The sequence below is a fragment of the Heptranchias perlo genome, chromosome 5 (assembly GCF_035084215.1).
Source record: "Heptranchias perlo isolate sHepPer1 chromosome 5, sHepPer1.hap1, whole genome shotgun sequence".
In the NCBI taxonomy this organism is placed as follows: Eukaryota; Metazoa; Chordata; class Chondrichthyes; order Hexanchiformes; family Hexanchidae; genus Heptranchias; species Heptranchias perlo.
In genome coordinates, this window is record NC_090329.1 from 113,761,805 (window position 1) to 113,779,035 (window position 17,231).

At 48.5% G+C, this 17,231-nt stretch overlaps 4 non-coding genes and 2 pseudogenes across 4 annotated transcripts; all 6 read left to right on the forward strand.

Annotated features, from left to right (window-relative positions):
• The first annotated feature begins 620 nt into the window (after positions 1 to 620).
• LOC137322356 (5S ribosomal RNA) lies at positions 621 to 740 on the forward strand (annotated as a pseudogene).
• A 2,996-nt stretch (positions 741 to 3,736) lies between these two features.
• On the forward strand, positions 3,737 to 3,856 carry LOC137322265 (5S ribosomal RNA). Its single transcript, XR_010963021.1, has one exon. It is a non-coding gene; the product is annotated as a 5S ribosomal RNA (ribosomal RNA).
• Positions 3,857 to 6,852: 2,996 nt separating this feature from the next.
• On the forward strand, positions 6,853 to 6,972 carry LOC137322255 (5S ribosomal RNA). The gene has a single exon (XR_010963012.1). It is a non-coding gene; the product is annotated as a 5S ribosomal RNA (ribosomal RNA).
• A 3,000-nt stretch (positions 6,973 to 9,972) lies between these two features.
• LOC137322293 (5S ribosomal RNA) lies at positions 9,973 to 10,091 on the forward strand. The gene has a single exon (XR_010963048.1). It is a non-coding gene; the product is annotated as a 5S ribosomal RNA (ribosomal RNA).
• A 2,998-nt stretch (positions 10,092 to 13,089) lies between these two features.
• Positions 13,090 to 13,208, forward strand: LOC137322219 (5S ribosomal RNA). The gene has a single exon (XR_010962976.1). It is a non-coding gene; the product is annotated as a 5S ribosomal RNA (ribosomal RNA).
• A 2,997-nt stretch (positions 13,209 to 16,205) lies between these two features.
• On the forward strand, positions 16,206 to 16,325 carry LOC137322338 (5S ribosomal RNA; annotated as a pseudogene).
• Positions 16,326 to 17,231: the final 906 nt, after the last annotated feature.

The window sequence follows — 17,231 nt, forward strand, 5'->3', positions numbered from 1 at the left end:
AGGTTAAGGGGTGATCTGATGGAAGTTCATAAGATATTAAGGGGAACAGATAGGGTGGATAGAGAGCAACTATTTCCGCTGGTTGGGGATTCTTGGAGTAGGGGGCAGAGTCTAAAAAGTAGAGCCAGACCTTTGAGGAGAGAGATGAGAAAACATTACTACCCACAAAGGGTGGTAGAAGTTTGTAAGTCTCTCACGCAAAGGGCAATTGATAGGAGCTGAATTGCGAAATTGAAATGTGAGAGAGATAGGTTTTTGTCAAGCAAAGGTATGAAGGGATATGGGCGAAAGGCAGGTCTCTGGAGTTGGATGAGAGATGAGCCATGATGTTCTGAAATGGCGGAGCAGGCAGGCAGGCAGGCAGGCAGGCAGGCAGGCAGGCGGGTGTGAATGGCCTCCTCCTGTTGCTATGTTGTAGGATTTGAATGAAGCGTTGAGCTTGCTATGTGATTGTTTTGCAGATGAAGCAGGACTTGTGTGTGTTTGTGTTTGGCAGTGCGAATGCGTGTACCCTGTGAGTGATGTTGTTTCCCCCGGCGCCAGGCAAGTGCAGAAAGTGTGGTAAAGAATGAAGAAGAGGACTGCAGCCCTTTAAGTAAAGGGAAAAGCAAGCAATTGATGCCTACGGCCATACTAGTCTGAAAACGCCCGATCTCGTCTGATCTCGGAAGCTTAAGCAGAGTCAGGCGTGGTTAGTACTTGGATGGGAGACTGCCTGGGAATACCAGGTGCAGTAGGCTTTTCTTGCCAGCAGAGGCTGCTCTCAGCTCTGCGCACTCCCTTCAATCACAAAGCTTTTTGCTGCTTGCTCCTGCACTCTCTCTCGCTTTCCTTTGCCCATTCCTTTGCTGCACATTCTCCTGCTGCCAGACAAAGGCAAGGGAGTCGACACAGAGTCAACAAAAAAAAACACATGAAGAAAATAAGCTGGCAAAAAACATACACAAAGCAGCAAGCGTTTAAGTAAAGAGAAGCAAAGCAGGCCATCGCTTACTACCACACTCCTCTGAAAAGTACCCCATCCCATCCGATATCACAAGCTAAGTCAGAGGCAGGCCTGGTCAGTACTCGCTTGGGACACCGCCTGGAAATAGCAACTGCCGTCGGCTTTTCTTGTTCGCTGTTTGCTGTTCTTCACGCCGACGCTGCCTTCATTTGCCAGTCTTTTTGCTGATCGCTCGCTCGCTCGCTTTCGTCGGCCCATTTCCTGGCAGCACGTTCATAGGAACGGGAGAAGGCCATTCAGCCCTTTGAGCCTGTTCCGCCATTCGTGACTGATGTGTACCTTAACTCCATTTACCCGCCTTTGCTCCATAACCCTCAACACCCGTGCCTAACAAAAATCAATCAATCTCGGTTTTGAGATTTTCAATTGATCCCCAGCCTCAACAGCTTTTTGGGGGAGAGAGTTCCAGATTTCTACTGCACTTTGTGTGAAGAAGTGCTTCCTGACATCACCCGTGAACTGCCTAGCTGTAATTTTCAGATTATGCCCCCTTGTTCCGGACTCCCCCACCAGAGGAAATAGTTTCTCTATCGAGCCTATCAGCTCCTTTAATAATCTTAAACACCTCAATTAGATCTTAATCTTCTAAACTCAAGGGAATACGAGCCGAGTCGATGCAACCTGTCCTGACATCTTAACCCTTTTAGCCCCGGTATCATTTTGGTAAATGTGCGCTGCAGCCCCTCCAAGACCAGTGTATCCTTCCTGAGGTGTGGTGCCCAGAACTGAACGCAGTACTCCAGATGCGGTCTAAGCAGAGCTTTATACAACCGTAGCATAACTTTGTATTGTATTCCAGCCCTGTTGAGATGAAGACTAACATTCGCCGACCTGCCGGTCAAATCGGGGCCAGCGGCTGCTTTTATCCATGTGCGGAAAGGCACACATCTTCTTCTGGCCTGAATTGGGCCAAGGTGACTTAAATTGGGGTGTGGGCTTGAGCCTTTTCTAAGCAGCTGGGCCTGGGAGAGGAGAAAAGGCTGCTCCCCGGTTGTCTGTATTTTGAGGCAGGAGGGAGCAGCGTTTTTGCAGCAGTGAGTGAGTGAGTGAGTGAGTGAGTGAGTGATTGGGTGAGTGAGTGAAGGAATGGTGAAGCTAATGAAGGTTAAGGCCAGGGGAAGGCAATGAAGGGTAGGTAGGGTTGCCAACTCTGGTTGGACGCATTCCTGGAGGTTTTATCACATGACTTCCAACCACCCGACCCAGTCAAACATCCTTTTTGACCCATCTGCTATAATTTTCGAACTAATTAAGAAAAGCGTTCAAAGAAAAGGAAAAACCATTTTTCTTTTAATGCCTCTATGATGTTTCTCCACGGTTGGTTGGCAGCAGTGTCCAGGAGATTAATCTTTAATTCCTGGAGACTCCAGGGCAATCCTGGAGGCTTGGCAACCCTCCAATTGCGTGAGGTAAGCAGTCAAGTACTGACTTTTCATATTGAATCTACATTTTCTTTACCCAACATTTGGACTTCTGTCCCTTTCTCCCCAGGTTTTGCCGGGCCTCCGACAGGTCAATTTCACCCCTTAGGGCCTCTGCCTGCCCCATTTCTTATGCCTACACCACATAATCTACAAGCCTCTCCATCACCATTTTGATGCCCATTTTAGTTCATGCATGCGGAAAGTCCCGAAAGGCCTCTCCCGACCAACAATCACGGCATGTGTTTATTGAATGATTTCAGGGGCTTTCGTCGCGAAGACACTAGCCAGAAGTCCAGCGCAGGTGTTGATGAGTTTTTATGTGAGAAAGGTCAGTGCTAAGTTTACTTCTTAGTACAGCACAGAAGGAGGCCACAGGCCAGTAAATGTTTTCCCTTGCAGAGATTGCTACCTTTGAGGTCCTTGTTTTTAACTTGGTCCCTATCCGTAGCTGGTGAAAGTGTGAGTAGAGGACTAGAGTACAAGGCGGCAGAAGTTATGCTGCAGCTATACAAAACCCTGGTAAGACCGCACCTGGAGTACTGTGAGCAGTTCTGGGCACCGCACCTTCGGAAGGACATATCGGCCTCGGAGGGAGTGCAGCGTAGGTTTACTAGAACGCTAGCCGGACTTCAAGGGTTAAGTTACGAGGAGAGATGACACAAATTGGGGTTGTATTCTCTGGAGTTTCGAAGGTTAAAGGGTGATCTGATGGAAGTTCATAAGATATTAAGGGGAACAGATAGGGTGGATAGAGAGCAACTATTTCCGCTGGTTGGGGATTCTAGGAGTAGGGGGCAGAGTCTAAAAAGTAGAGCCAGACCTTTGAGGAGAGAGATGAGAAAACATTACTACACACAAAGGGTGGTAGAAGTTTGTAAGTCTCTCACGCAAAGGGCAATTGATAGGAGCTGAATTGCGAAATTGAAATGTGAGAGAGATAGGTTTTTGTCAAGCAAAGGTATGAAGGGATATGGGCGAAAGGCAGGTCTCTGGAGTTGGATGAGAGATGAGCCATGATGTTCTGAAATGGCGGAGCAGGCAGGCAGGCAGGCAGGCAGGCAGGCAGGCGGGTGTGAATGGCCTCCTCCTGTTGCTATGTTGTAGGATTTGAATGAAGCGTTGAGCTTGCTATGTGATTGTTTTGCAGATGAAGCAGGACTTGTGTGTGTTTGTGTTTGGCAGTGCGAATGCGTGTACCCTGTGAGTGATGTTGTTTCCCCCGGCGCCAGGCAAGTGCAGAAAGTGTGGTAAAGAATGAAGAAGAGGACTGCAGCCCTTTAAGTAAAGGGAAAAGCAAGCAATCAATGCCTACGGCCATACTAGTCTGAAAACGCCCGATCTCGTCTGATCTCGGAAGCTTAAGCAGAGTCAGGCCTGGTTAGTACTTGGATGGGAGACCGCCTGGGAATACCAGGTGCAGTAGGCTTTTCTTGCCAGCAGAGGCTGCTCTCAGCTCTGCGCACTCCCTTCAATCACAAAGCTTTTTGCTGCTTGCTCCTGCACTCTCTCTCGCTTTCCTTTGCCCATTCCTTTGCTGCACATTCTCCTGCTGCCAGACAAAGGCAAGGGAGTCGACACAGAGTCAACAAAAAAAAACACATGAAGAAAATAAGCTGGCAAAAAACATACACAAAGCAGCAAGCGTTTAAGTAAAGAGAAGCAAAGCAGGCCATCGCTTACTACCACACTCCTCTGAAAAGTACCCCATCCCATCCGATATCACAAGCTAAGTCAGAGGCAGGCCTGGTCAGTACTCGCTTGGGACACCGCCTGGAAATAGCAACTGCCGTCGGCTTTTCTTGTTCGCTGTTTGCTGTTCTTCACGCCGACGCTGCCTTCATTTGCCAGTCTTTTTGCTGATCGCTCGCTCGCTCGCTTTCGTCGGCCCATTTCCTGGCAGCACGTTCATAGGAACGGGAGAAGGCCATTCAGCCCTTTGAGCCTGTTCCGCCATTCGTGACTGATGTGTACCTTAACTCCATTTACCCGCCTTTGCTCCATAACCCTCAACACCCGTGCCTAACAAAAATCAATCAATCTCGGTTTTGAGATTTTCAATTGATCCCCAGCCTCAACAGCTTTTTGGGGGAGAGAGTTCCAGATTTCTACTGCACTTTGTGTGAAGAAGTGCTTCCTGACATCACCCGTGAACTGCCTAGCTGTAATTTTCAGATTATGCCCCCTTGTTCCGGACTCCCCCACCAGAGGAAATAGTTTCTCTATCGAGCCTATCAGCTCCTTTAATAATCTTAAACACCTCAATTAGATCTTAATCTTCTAAACTCAAGGGAATACGAGCCGAGTCGATGCAACCTGTCCTGACAACTTAACCCTTTTAGCCCCGGTATCATTTTGGTAAATGTGCGCTGCAGCCCCTCCAAGACCAGTGTATCCTTCCTGAGGTGTGGTGCCCAGAACTGAACGCAGTACTCCAGATGCGGTCTAAGCAGAGCTTTATACAACCGTAGCATAACTTTGTATTGTATTCCAGCCCTGTTGAGATGAAGACTAACATTCGCCGACCTGCCGGTCAAATCGGGGCCAGCGGCTGCTTTTATCCATGTGCGGAAAGGCACACATCTTCTTCTGGCCTGAATTGGGCCAAGGTGACTTAAATTGGGGTGTGGGCTTGAGCCTTTTCTAAGCAGCTGGGCCTGGGAGAGGAGAAAAGGCTGCTCCCCGGTTGTCTGTATTTTGAGGCAGGAGGGAGCAGCGTTTTTGCAGCAGTGAGTGAGTGAGTGAGTGAGTGAGTGAGTGATTGGGTGAGTGAGTGAAGGAATGGTGAAGCTAATGAAGGTTAAGGCCAGGGGAAGGCAATGAAGGGTAGGTAGGGTTGCCAACTCTGGTTGGACGCATTCCTGGAGGTTTTATCACATGACTTCCAACCACCCGACCCAGTCAAACATCCTTTTTGACCCATCTGCTATAATTTTCGAACTAATTAAGAAAAGCGTTCAAAGAAAAGGAAAAACCATTTTTCTTTTAATGCCTCTATGATGTTTCTCCACGGTTGGTTGGCAGCAGTGTCCAGGAGATTAATCTTTAATTCCTGGAGACTCCAGGGCAATCCTGGAGGCTTGGCAACCCTCCAATTGCGTGAGGTAAGCAGTCAAGTACTGACTTTTCATATTGAATCTACATTTTCTTTACCCAACATTTGGACTTCTGTCCCTTTCTCCCCAGGTTTTGCCGGGCCTCCGACAGGTCAATTTCACCCCTTAGGGCCTCTGCCTGCCCCATTTCTTATGCCTACACCACATAATCTACAAGCCTCTCCATCACCATTTTGATGCCCATTTTAGTTCATGCATGCGGAAAGTCCCGAAAGGCCTCTCCCGACCAACAATCACGGCATGTGTTTATTGAATGATTTCAGGGGCTTTCGTCGCGAAGACACTAGCCAGAAGTCCAGCGCAGGTGTTGATGAGTTTTTATGTGAGAAAGGTCAGTGCTAAGTTTACTTCTTAGTACAGCACAGAAGGAGGCCACAGGCCAGTAAATGTTTTCCCTTGCAGAGATTGCTACCTTTGAGGTCCTTGTTTTTAACTTGGTCCCTATCCGTAGCTGGTGAAAGTGTGAGTAGAGGACTAGAGTACAAGGCGGCAGAAGTTATGCTGCAGCTATACAAAACCCTGGTAAGACCGCACCTGGAGTACTGTGAGCAGTTCTGGGCACCGCACCTTCGGAAGGACATATCGGCCTCGGAGGGAGTGCAGCGTAGGTTTACTAGAACGCTAGCCGGACTTCAAGGGTTAAGTTACGAGGAGAGATGACACAAATTGGGGTTGTATTCTCTGGAGTTTCGAAGGTTAAAGGGTGATCTGATGGAAGTTCATAAGATATTAAGGGGAACAGATAGGGTGGATAGAGAGCAACTATTTCCGCTGGTTGGGGATTCTAGGAGTAGGGGGCAGAGTCTAAAAAGTAGAGCCAGACCTTTGAGGAGAGAGATGAGAAAACATTACTACACACAAAGGGTGGTAGAAGTTTGTAAGTCTCTCACGCAAAGGGCAATTGATAGGAGCTGAATTGCGAAATTGAAATGTGAGAGAGATAGGTTTTTGTCAAGCAAAGGTATGAAGGGATATGGGCGAAAGGCAGGTCTCTGGAGTTGGATGAGAGATGAGCCATGATGTTCTGAAATGGCGGAGCAGGCAGGCAGGCAGGCAGGCAGGCAGGCAGGCGGGTGTGAATGGCCTCCTCCTGTTGCTATGTTGTAGGATTTGAATGAAGCGTTGAGCTTGCTATGTGATTGTTTTGCAGATGAAGCAGGACTTGTGTGTGTTTGTGTTTGGCAGTGCGAATGCGTGTACCCTGTGAGTGATGTTGTTTCCCCCGGCGCCAGGCAAGTGCAGAAAGTGTGGTAAAGAATGAAGAAGAGGACTGCAGCCCTTTAAGTAAAGGGAAAAGCAAGCAATCAATGCCTACGGCCATACTAGTCTGAAAACGCCCGATCTCGTCTGATCTCGGAAGTTTAAGCAGAGTCAGGCCTGGTTAGTACTTGGATGGGAGACCGCCTGGGAATACCAGGTGCAGTAGGCTTTTCTTGCCAGCAGAGGCTGCTCTCAGCTCTGCGCACTCCCTTCAATCACAAAGCTTTTTGCTGCTTGCTCCTGCACTCTCTCTCGCTTTCCTTTGCCCATTCCTTTGCTGCACATTCTCCTGCTGCCAGACAAAGGCAAGGGAGTCGACACAGAGTCAACAAAAAAAAACACATGAAGAAAATAAGCTGGCAAAAAACATACACAAAGCAGCAAGCGTTTAAGTAAAGAGAAGCAAAGCAGGCCATCGCTTACTACCACACTCCTCTGAAAAGTACCCCATCCCATCCGATATCACAAGCTAAGTCAGAGGCAGGCCTGGTCAGTACTCGCTTGGGACACCGCCTGGAAATAGCAACTGCCGTCGGCTTTTCTTGTTCGCTGTTTGCTGTTCTTCACGCCGACGCTGCCTTCATTTGCCAGTCTTTTTGCTGATCGCTCGCTCGCTCGCTTTCGTCGGCCCATTTCCTGGCAGCACGTTCATAGGAACGGGAGAAGGCCATTCAGCCCTTTGAGCCTGTTCCGCCATTCGTGACTGATGTGTACCTTAACTCCATTTACCCGCCTTTGCTCCATAACCCTCAACACCCGTGCCTAACAAAAATCAATCAATCTCGGTTTTGAGATTTTCAATTGATCCCCAGCCTCAACAGCTTTTTGGGGGAGAGAGTTCCAGATTTCTACTGCACTTTGTGTGAAGAAGTGCTTCCTGACATCACCCGTGAACTGCCTAGCTGTAATTTTCAGATTATGCCCCCTTGTTCCGGACTCCCCCACCAGAGGAAATAGTTTCTCTATCGAGCCTATCAGCTCCTTTAATAATCTTAAACACCTCAATTAGATCTTAATCTTCTAAACTCAAGGGAATACGAGCCGAGTCGATGCAACCTGTCCTGACAACTTAACCCTTTTAGCCCCGGTATCATTTTGGTAAATGTGCGCTGCAGCCCCTCCAAGACCAGTGTATCCTTCCTGAGGTGTGGTGCCCAGAACTGAACGCAGTACTCCAGATGCGGTCTAAGCAGAGCTTTATACAACCGTAGCATAACTTTGTATTGTATTCCAGCCCTGTTGAGATGAAGACTAACATTCGCCGACCTGCCGGTCAAATCGGGGCCAGCGGCTGCTTTTATCCATGTGCGGAAAGGCACACATCTTCTTCTGGCCTGAATTGGGCCAAGGTGACTTAAATTGGGGTGTGGGCTTGAGCCTTTTCTAAGCAGCTGGGCCTGGGAGAGGAGAAAAGGCTGCTCCCCGGTTGTCTGTATTTTGAGGCAGGAGGGAGCAGCGTTTTTGCAGCAGTGAGTGAGTGAGTGAGTGAGTGAGTGAGTGATTGGGTGAGTGAGTGAAGGAATGGTGAAGCTAATGAAGGTTAAGGCCAGGGGAAGGCAATGAAGGGTAGGTAGGGTTGCCAACTCTGGTTGGACGCATTCCTGGAGGTTTTATCACATGACTTCCAACCACCCGACCCAGTCAAACATCCTTTTTGACCCATCTGCTATAATTTTCGAACTAATTAAGAAAAGCGTTCAAAGAAAAGGAAAAACCATTTTTCTTTTAATGCCTCTATGATGTTTCTCCACGGTTGGTTGGCAGCAGTGTCCAGGAGATTAATCTTTAATTCCTGGAGACTCCAGGGCAATCCTGGAGGCTTGGCAACCCTCCAATTGCGTGAGGTAAGCAGTCAAGTACTGACTTTTCATATTGAATCTACATTTTCTTTACCCAACATTTGGACTTCTGTCCCTTTCTCCCCAGGTTTTGCCGGGCCTCCGACAGGTCAATTTCACCCCTTAGGGCCTCTGCCTGCCCCATTTCTTATGCCTACACCACATAATCTACAAGCCTCTCCATCACCATTTTGATGCCCATTTTAGTTCATGCATGCGGAAAGTCCCGAAAGGCCTCTCCCGACCAACAATCACGGCATGTGTTTATTGAATGATTTCAGGGGCTTTCGTCGCGAAGACACTAGCCAGAAGTCCAGCGCAGGTGTTGATGAGTTTTTATGTGAGAAAGGTCAGTGCTAAGTTTACTTCTTAGTACAGCACAGAAGGAGGCCACAGGCCAGTAAATGTTTTCCCTTGCAGAGATTGCTACCTTTGAGGTCCTTGTTTTTAACTTGGTCCCTATCCGTAGCTGGTGAAAGTGTGAGTAGAGGACTAGAGTACAAGGCGGCAGAAGTTATGCTGCAGCTATACAAAACCCTGGTAAGACCGCACCTGGAGTACTGTGAGCAGTTCTGGGCACCGCACCTTCGGAAGGACATATCGGCCTCGGAGGGAGTGCAGCGTAGGTTTACTAGAACGCTAGCCGGACTTCAAGGGTTAAGTTACGAGGAGAGATGACACAAATTGGGGTTGTATTCTCTGGAGTTTCGAAGGTTAAGGGGTGATCTGATGGAAGTTCATAAGATATTAAGGGGAACAGATAGGGTGGATAGAGAGCAACTATTTCCGCTGGTTGGGGATTCTAGGAGTAGGGGGCAGAGTCTAAAAAGTAGAGCCAGACCTTTGAGGAGAGAGATGAGAAAACATTACTACCCACAAAGGGTGGTAGAAGTTTGTAAGTCTCTCACGCAAAGGGCAATTGATAGGAGCTGAATTGCGAAATTGAAATGTGAGAGAGATAGGTTTTTGTCAAGCAAAGGTATGAAGGGATATGGGCGAAAGGCAGGTCTCTGGAGTTGGATGAGAGATGAGCCATGATGTTCTGAAATGGCGGAGCAGGCAGGCAGGCAGGCAGGCAGGCAGGCAGGCAGGCGGGTGTGAATGGCCTCCTCCTGTTGCTATGTTGTAGGATTTGAATGAAGCGTTGAGCTTGCTATGTGATTGTTTTGCAGATGAAGCAGGACTTGTGTGTGTTTGTGTTTGGCAGTGCGAATGCGTGTACCCTGTGAGTGATGTTGTTTCCCCCGGCGCCAGGCAAGTGCAGAAAGTGTGGTAAAGAATGAAGAAGAGGACTGCAGCCCTTTAAGTAAAGGGAAAAGCAAGCAATCCATGCCTACGGCCATACTAGTCTGAAAAAGCCCGATCTTGTCTGATCTCGGAAGCTAAGCAGAGTCAGGCCTGGTTAGTACTTGGATGGGAGACCGCCTGGGAATACCAGGTGCAGTAGGCTTTTCTTGCCAGCAGAGGCTGCTCTCAGCTCTGCGCACTCCCTTCAATCACAAAGCTTTTTGCTGCTTGCTCCTGCACTCTCTCTCGCTTTCCTTTGCCCATTCCTTTGCTGCACATTCTCCTGCTGCCAGACAAAGGCAAGGGAGTCGACACAGAGTCAACAAAAAAAAACACATGAAGAAAATAAGCTGGCAAAAAACATACACAAAGCAGCAAGCGTTTAAGTAAAGAGAAGCAAAGCAGGCCATCGCTTACTCCCACACTCCTCTGAAAAGTACCCCATCCCATCCGATATCACAAGCTAAGTCAGAGGCAGGCCTGGTCAGTACTCGCTTGGGACACCGCCTGGAAATAGCAACTGCCGTCGGCTTTTCTTGTTCGCTGTTTGCTGTTCTTCACGCCGACGCTGCCTTCATTTGCCAGTCTTTTTGCTGATCGCTCGCTCGCTCGCTCGCTCGCTCGCTCGCTGTTGCTCGCTTTCCTCGGCCCATTTCCTGGCAGCACGTTCATAGGAACGGGAGAAGGCCATTCAGCCCTTTGAGCCTGTTCTGCCATTCGTGACTGATGTGTACCTTAACTCCATTTACCCGCCTGTGCTCCATAACCCTCAACACCCGTGCCTAACAAAAATCAATCAATCTCGGTTTTGAGATTTTCAATTGATCCCCAGCCTCAACAGCTTTTTGGGGGAGAGAGTTCCAGATTTCTACTACACTTTGTGTGAAGAAGTGCTTCCTGACATCACCCGTGAACTGCCTAGCTGTAATTTTCAGATTATGCCCCCTTGTTCCGGACTCCCCCACCAGAGGAAATAGTTTCTCTATCGAGCCTATCAGCTCCTTTAATAATCTTAAACACCTCAATTAGATCTTAATCTTCTCAACTCAAGGGAATACGAGCCGAGTCGATGCAACCTGTCCTGACAACTTAACCCTTTTAGCCCCGGTATCATTTTGGTAAATGTGCGCTGCAGCCCCTCCAAGACCAGTGTATCCTTCCTGAGGTGTGGTGCCCAGAACTGAACGCAGTACTCCAGATGCGGTCTAAGCAGAGCTTTATACAACCGTAGCATAAATTTGTATTGTATTCCAGCCCTGTTGAGATGAAGACTAACATTCGCCGACCTGCCGGTCAAATCGGGGCCAGCGGCTGCTTTTATCCATGTGCGGAAAGGCACACATCTTCTTCTGGCCTGAATTGGGCCAAGGTGACTTAAATTGGGGTGTGGGCTTGAGCCTTTTCTAAGCAGCTGGGCCTGGGAGAGGAGAAAAGGCTGCTCCCCGGTTGTCTGTATTTTGAGGCAGGAGGGACCAGCGTTTTTGCAGCAGTGAGTGAGTGAGTGAGTGATTGGGTGAGTGAGTGAAGGAATGGTGAAGCTAATGAAGGTTAAGGCCAGGGGAAGGCAATGAAGGGTAGGTAGGGTTGCCAACTCTGGTTGGACGCATTCCTGGAGGTTTTATCACATGACTTCCAACCACCCGACCCAGTCAAACATCCTTTTTGACCCATCTGCTATAATTTTCGTACTAATTAAGAAAAGCGTTCAAAGAAAAGGAAAAACCATTTTTCTTTTAATGCCTCTATGATGTTTCTCCACGGTTGGTTGGCAGCAGTGTCCAGGAGATTAATCTTTAATTCCTGGAGACTCCAGGGCAATCCTGGAGGCTTGGCAACCCTCCAATTGCGTGAGGTAAGCAGTCAAGTACTGACTTTTCATATTGAATCTACATTTTCTTTACCCAACATTTGGACTTCTGTCCCTTTCTCCCCAGGTTTTGCCGGGCCTCCGACAGGTCAATTTCACCCCTTAGGGCCTCTGCCTGCCCCATTTCTTATGCCTACACCACATAATCTACAAGCCTCTCCATCACCATTTTGATGCCCATTTTAGTTCATGCATGCGGAAAGTCCCGAAAGGCCTCTCCCGACCAACAATCACGGCATGTGTTTATTGAATGATTTCAGGGGCTTTCGTCGCGAAGACACTAGCCAGAAGTCCAGCGCAGGTGTTGATGAGTTTTTATGTGAGAAAGGTCAGTGCTAAGTTTACTTCTTAGTACAGCACAGAAGGAGGCCACAGGCCAGTAAATGTTTTCCCTTGCAGAGATTGCTACCTTTGAGGTCCTTGTTTTTAACTTGGTCCCTATCCGTAGCTGGTGAAAGTGTGAGTAGAGGACTAGAGTACAAGGCGGCAGAAGTTATGCTGCAGCTATACAAAACCCTGGTTAGACCGCACCTGGAGTACTGTGAGCAGTTCTGGGCACCGCACCTTCGGAAGGACATATCGGCCTCGGAGGGAGTGCAGCGTAGGTTTACTAGAACGCTAGCCGGACTTCAAGGGTTAAGTTACGAGGAGAGATGACACAAATTGGGGTTGTATTCTCTGGAGTTTCGAAGGTTAAGGGGTGATCTGATGGAAGTTCATAAGATATTAAGGGGAACAGATAGGGTGGATAGAGAGCAACTATTTCCGCTGGTTGGGGATTCTAGGAGTAAGGGGCAGAGTCTAAAAAGTAGAGCCAGACCTTTGAGGAGAGAGATGAGAAAACATTACTACCCACAAAGGGTGGTAGAAGTTTGTAAGTCTCTCACGCAAAGGGCAATTGATAGGAGCTGAATTGCGAAATTGAAATGTGAGAGAGATAGGTTTTTGTCAAGCAAAGGTATGAAGGGATATGGGCGAAAGGCAGGTCTCTGGAGTTGGATGAGAGATGAGCCATGATGTTGTGAAATGGCGGAGCAGGCAGGCAGGCAGGCAGGCAGGTGTGAATGGCCTCCTCCTGTTGCTATGTTGTAGGATTTGAATGAAGCGTTGAGCTTGCTATGTGATTGTTTTGCAGATGAAGCAGGACTTGTGTGTGTTTGTGTTTGGCAGTGCGAATGCGTGTACCCTGTGTGTGATGTTGTTTCCCCCGGCGCCAGGCAAGTGCAGAAAGTGTGGTAAAGAATGAAGAAGATGACTGCAGCCCTTTAAGTAAAGGGAAAAGCAAGCAATTGATGCCTACGGCCATACTAGTCTGAAAACGCCCGATCTCGTCTGATCTCGGAAGCTAAGCAGAGTCAGGCCTGGTTAGTACTTGGATGGGAGACCGCCTGGGAATACCAGGTGCAGTAGGCTTTTCTTGCCAGCAGAGGCTGCTCTCAGCTCTGCGCACTCCCTTCAATCACAAAGCTTTTTGCTGCTTGCTCCTGCACTCTCTCTCGCTTTCCTTTGCCCATTCCTTTGCTGCACATTCTCCTGCTGCCAGACAAAGGCAAGGGAGTCGACACAGAGTCAACAAAAAAAAACACATGAAGAAAATAAGCTGGCAAAAAACATACACAAAGCAGCAAGCGTTTAAGTAAAGAGAAGCAAAGCAGGCCATCGCTTACTACCACACTCCTCTGAAAAGTACCCCATCCCATCCGATATCACAAGCTAAGTCAGAGGCAGGCCTGGTCAGTACTCGCTTGGGACACCGCCTGGAAATAGCAACTGCCGTCGGCTTTTCTTGTTCGCTGTTTGCTGTTCTTCACGCCGACGCTGCCTTCATTTGCCAGTCTTTTTGCTGATCGCTCGCTCGCTCGCTGTTGCTCGCTTTCCTCGGCCCATTTCCTGGCAGCACGTTCATAGGAACGGGAGAAGGCCATTCAGCCCTTTGAGCCTGTTCCGCCATTCATGACTGATGTGTACCTTAACTCCATTTACCCGCCTGTGCTCCATAACCCTCAATACCCGTGCCGAACAAAAATCAATCAATCTCGGTTTTGAGATTTTCAATTGATCCCCAGCCTCAACAGCTTTTTGGGGGAGAGAGTTCCAGATTTCTACTACACTTTGTGTGAAGAAGTGCTTCCTGACATCACCCGTGAACTGCCTAGCTGTAATTTTCAGATTATGCCCCCTTGTTCCGGACTCCCCCACCAGAGGAAATAGTTTCTCTATCGAGCCTATCAGCTCCTTTAATCATCTTAAACACCTCAATTAGATCTTAATCTTCTAAACTCAAGGGAATACGAGCCTAGTCGATGCAACCTGTCCTGATAACTTAACCCTTTTAGCCCCGGTATCATTTTGGTAAATGTGCGCTGCAGCCCCTCCAAGGCCAGTGTATCCTTCCTGAGGTGTGGTGCCCAGAACTGAACGCAGTACTCCAGATGCGGTCTAAGCAGAGTTTTATACAACCGTAGCATAACTTTGTATTGTATTCCAGCCCTGTTGAGATGAAGACTAACATTCGCCGACCTGCCGGTCAAATCGGGGCCAGCGGCTGCTTTTATCCATGTGCGGAAAGGCAGACATCTTCTTCTGGCCTGAATTGGGCCAAGGTGACTTAAATTGGGGTGTGGGCTTGAGCCTTTTCTAAGCAGCTGGGCCTGGGAGAGGAGAAAAGGCTGCTCCCCGGTTGTCTGTATTTTGAGGCAGGAGGGAGCAGCGTTTTTGCAGCAGTGAGTGAGTGAGTGAGTGAGTGAGTGATTGGGTGAGTGAGTGAAGGAATGGTGAAGCTAATGAAGGTTAAGGCCAGGGGAAGGCAATGAAGGGTAGGTAGGGTTGCCAACTCTGGTTGGACGCATTCCTGGAGGTTTTATCACATGACTTCCAACCACCCGACCCAGTCAAACATCCTTTTTGACCCATCTGCTATAATTTTCGAACTAATTAAGAAAAGCGTTCAAAGAAAAGGAAAAACCATTTTTCTTTTAATGCCTCTATGATGTTTCTCCACGGTTGGTTGGCAGCAGTGTCCAGGAGATTAATCTTTAATTCCTGGAGACTCCAGGGCAATCCTGGAGGCTTGGTAACCCTCCAATTGCGTGAGGTAAGCAGTCAAGTACTGACTTTTCATATTGAATCTACATTTTCTTTACCCAACATTTGGACTTCTGTCCCTTTCTCCCCAGGTTTTGCCGGGCCTCCGACAGGTCAATTTCACCCCTTAGGGCCTCTGCCTGCCCCATTTCTTATGCCTACACCACATAATCTACAAGCCTCTCCATCACCATTTTGATGCCCATTTTAGTTCATGCATCCGGAAAGTCCCGAAAGGCCTCTCCCGACCAACAATCACGGCATGTGTTTATTGATGATTTCAGGGGCTTTCGTCGCGAAGACACTAGCCAGAAGTCCAGCGCAGGTGTTGATGAGTTTTTATGTGAGAAAGGTCAGTGCTAAGTTTACTTCTTAGTACAGCACAGAAGGAGGCCACAGGCCAGTAAATGTTTTCCCTTGCAGAGATTGCTACCTTTGAGGTCCTTGTTTTTAACTTGGTCCCTATCCGTAGCTGGTGAAAGTGTGAGTAGAGGACTAGAGTACAAGGCGGCAGAAGTTATGCTGCAGCTATACAAAACCCTGGTAAGACCGCACCTGGAGTACTGTGAGCAGTTCTGGGCACCGCACCTTCGGAAGGACATATCGGCCTCGGAGGGAGTGCAGCGTAGGTTTACTAGAACGCTAGCCGGACTTCAAGGGTTAAGTTACGAGGAGAGATGACACAAATTGGGGTTGTATTCTCTGGAGTTTCGAAGGTTAAGGGGTGATCTGATGGAAGTTCATAAGATATTAAGGGGAACAGATAGGGTGGATAGAGAGCAACTATTTCCGCTGGTTGGGGATTCTAGGAGTAGGGGGCAGAGTCTAAAAAGTAGAGCCAGACCTTTGAGGAGAGAGATGAGAAAACATTACTACCCACAAAGGGTGGTAGAAGTTTGTAAGTCTCTCACGCAAAGGGCAATTGATAGGAGCTGAATTGCGAAATTGAAATGTGAGAGAGATAGGTTTTTGTCAAGCAAAGGTATGAAGGGATATGGGCGAAAGGCAGGTCTCTGGAGTTGGATGAGAGATGAGCCATGATGTTCTGAAATGGCGGAGCAGGCAGGCAGGCAGGCAGGCAGGCAGGCGGGTGTGAATGGCCTCCTCCTGTTGCTATGTTGTAGGATTTGAATGAAGCGTTGAGCTTGCTATGTGATTGTTTTGCAGATGAAGCAGGACTTGTGTGTGTTTGTGTTTGGCAGTGCGAATGCGTGTACCCTGTGAGTGATGTTGTTTCCCCCGGCGCCAGGCAAGTGCAGAAAGTGTGGTAAAGAATGAAGAAGAGGACTGCAGCCCTTTAAGTAAAGGGAAAAGCAAGCAATTGATGCCTACGGCCATACTAGTCTGAGAACGCCCGATCTCGTCTGATCTCGGAAACTTAAGCGGAGTCAGGCCTGGTTAGTACTTGGATGGGAGACCGCCTGGGAATACCAGGTGCAGTAGGCTTTTCTTGCCAGCAGAGGCTGCTCTCAGCTCTGCACACTCCCTTCAATCACAAAGCTTTTTGCTGCTTGCTCCTGCACTCTCTCTCGCTTTCCTTTGCCCATTCCTTTGCTGCACATTCTCCTGCTGCCAGACAAAGGCAAGGGAGTCGACACAGAGTCAACAAAAAAAAACACATGAAGAAAATAAGCTGGCAAAAAACATACACAAAGCAGCAAGCGTTTAAGTAAAGAGAAGCAAAGCAGGCCATCGCTTACTACCGCACTCCTCTGAAAAGTACCCCATCCCATCCGATATCACAAGCTAAGTCAGAGGCAGGCCTGGTCAGTACTCGCTTGGGACACCGCCTGGAAATAGCAACTGCCGTCGGCTTTTCTTGTTCGCTGTTTGCTGTTCTTCACGCCGACGCTGCCTTCATTTGCCAGTCTTTTTGCTGATCGCTCGCTCGCTCGCTCGCTCGCTCGCTGTTGCTCGCTTTCCTCGGCCCATTTCCTGGCAGCACGTTCATAGGAACGGGAGAAGGCCATTCAGCCCTTTGAGCCTGTTCTGCCATTCGTGACTGATGTGTACCTTAACTCCATTTACCCGCCTGTGCTCCATAACCCTCAACACCCGTGCCTAACAAAAATCAATCAATCTCGGTTTTGAGATTTTCAATTGATCCCCAGCCTCAACAGCTTTTTGGGGGAGAGAGTTCCAGATTTCTACTACACTTTGTGTGAAGAAGTGCTTCCTGACATCACCCGTGAACTGCCTAGCTGTAATTTTCAGATTATGCCCCCTTGTTCCGGACTCCCCCACCAGAGGAAATAGTTTCTCTATCGAGCCTATCAGCTCCTTTAATAATCTTAAACACCTCAATTAGATCTTAATCTTCTAAACTCAAGGGAATACGAGCCGAGTCGATGC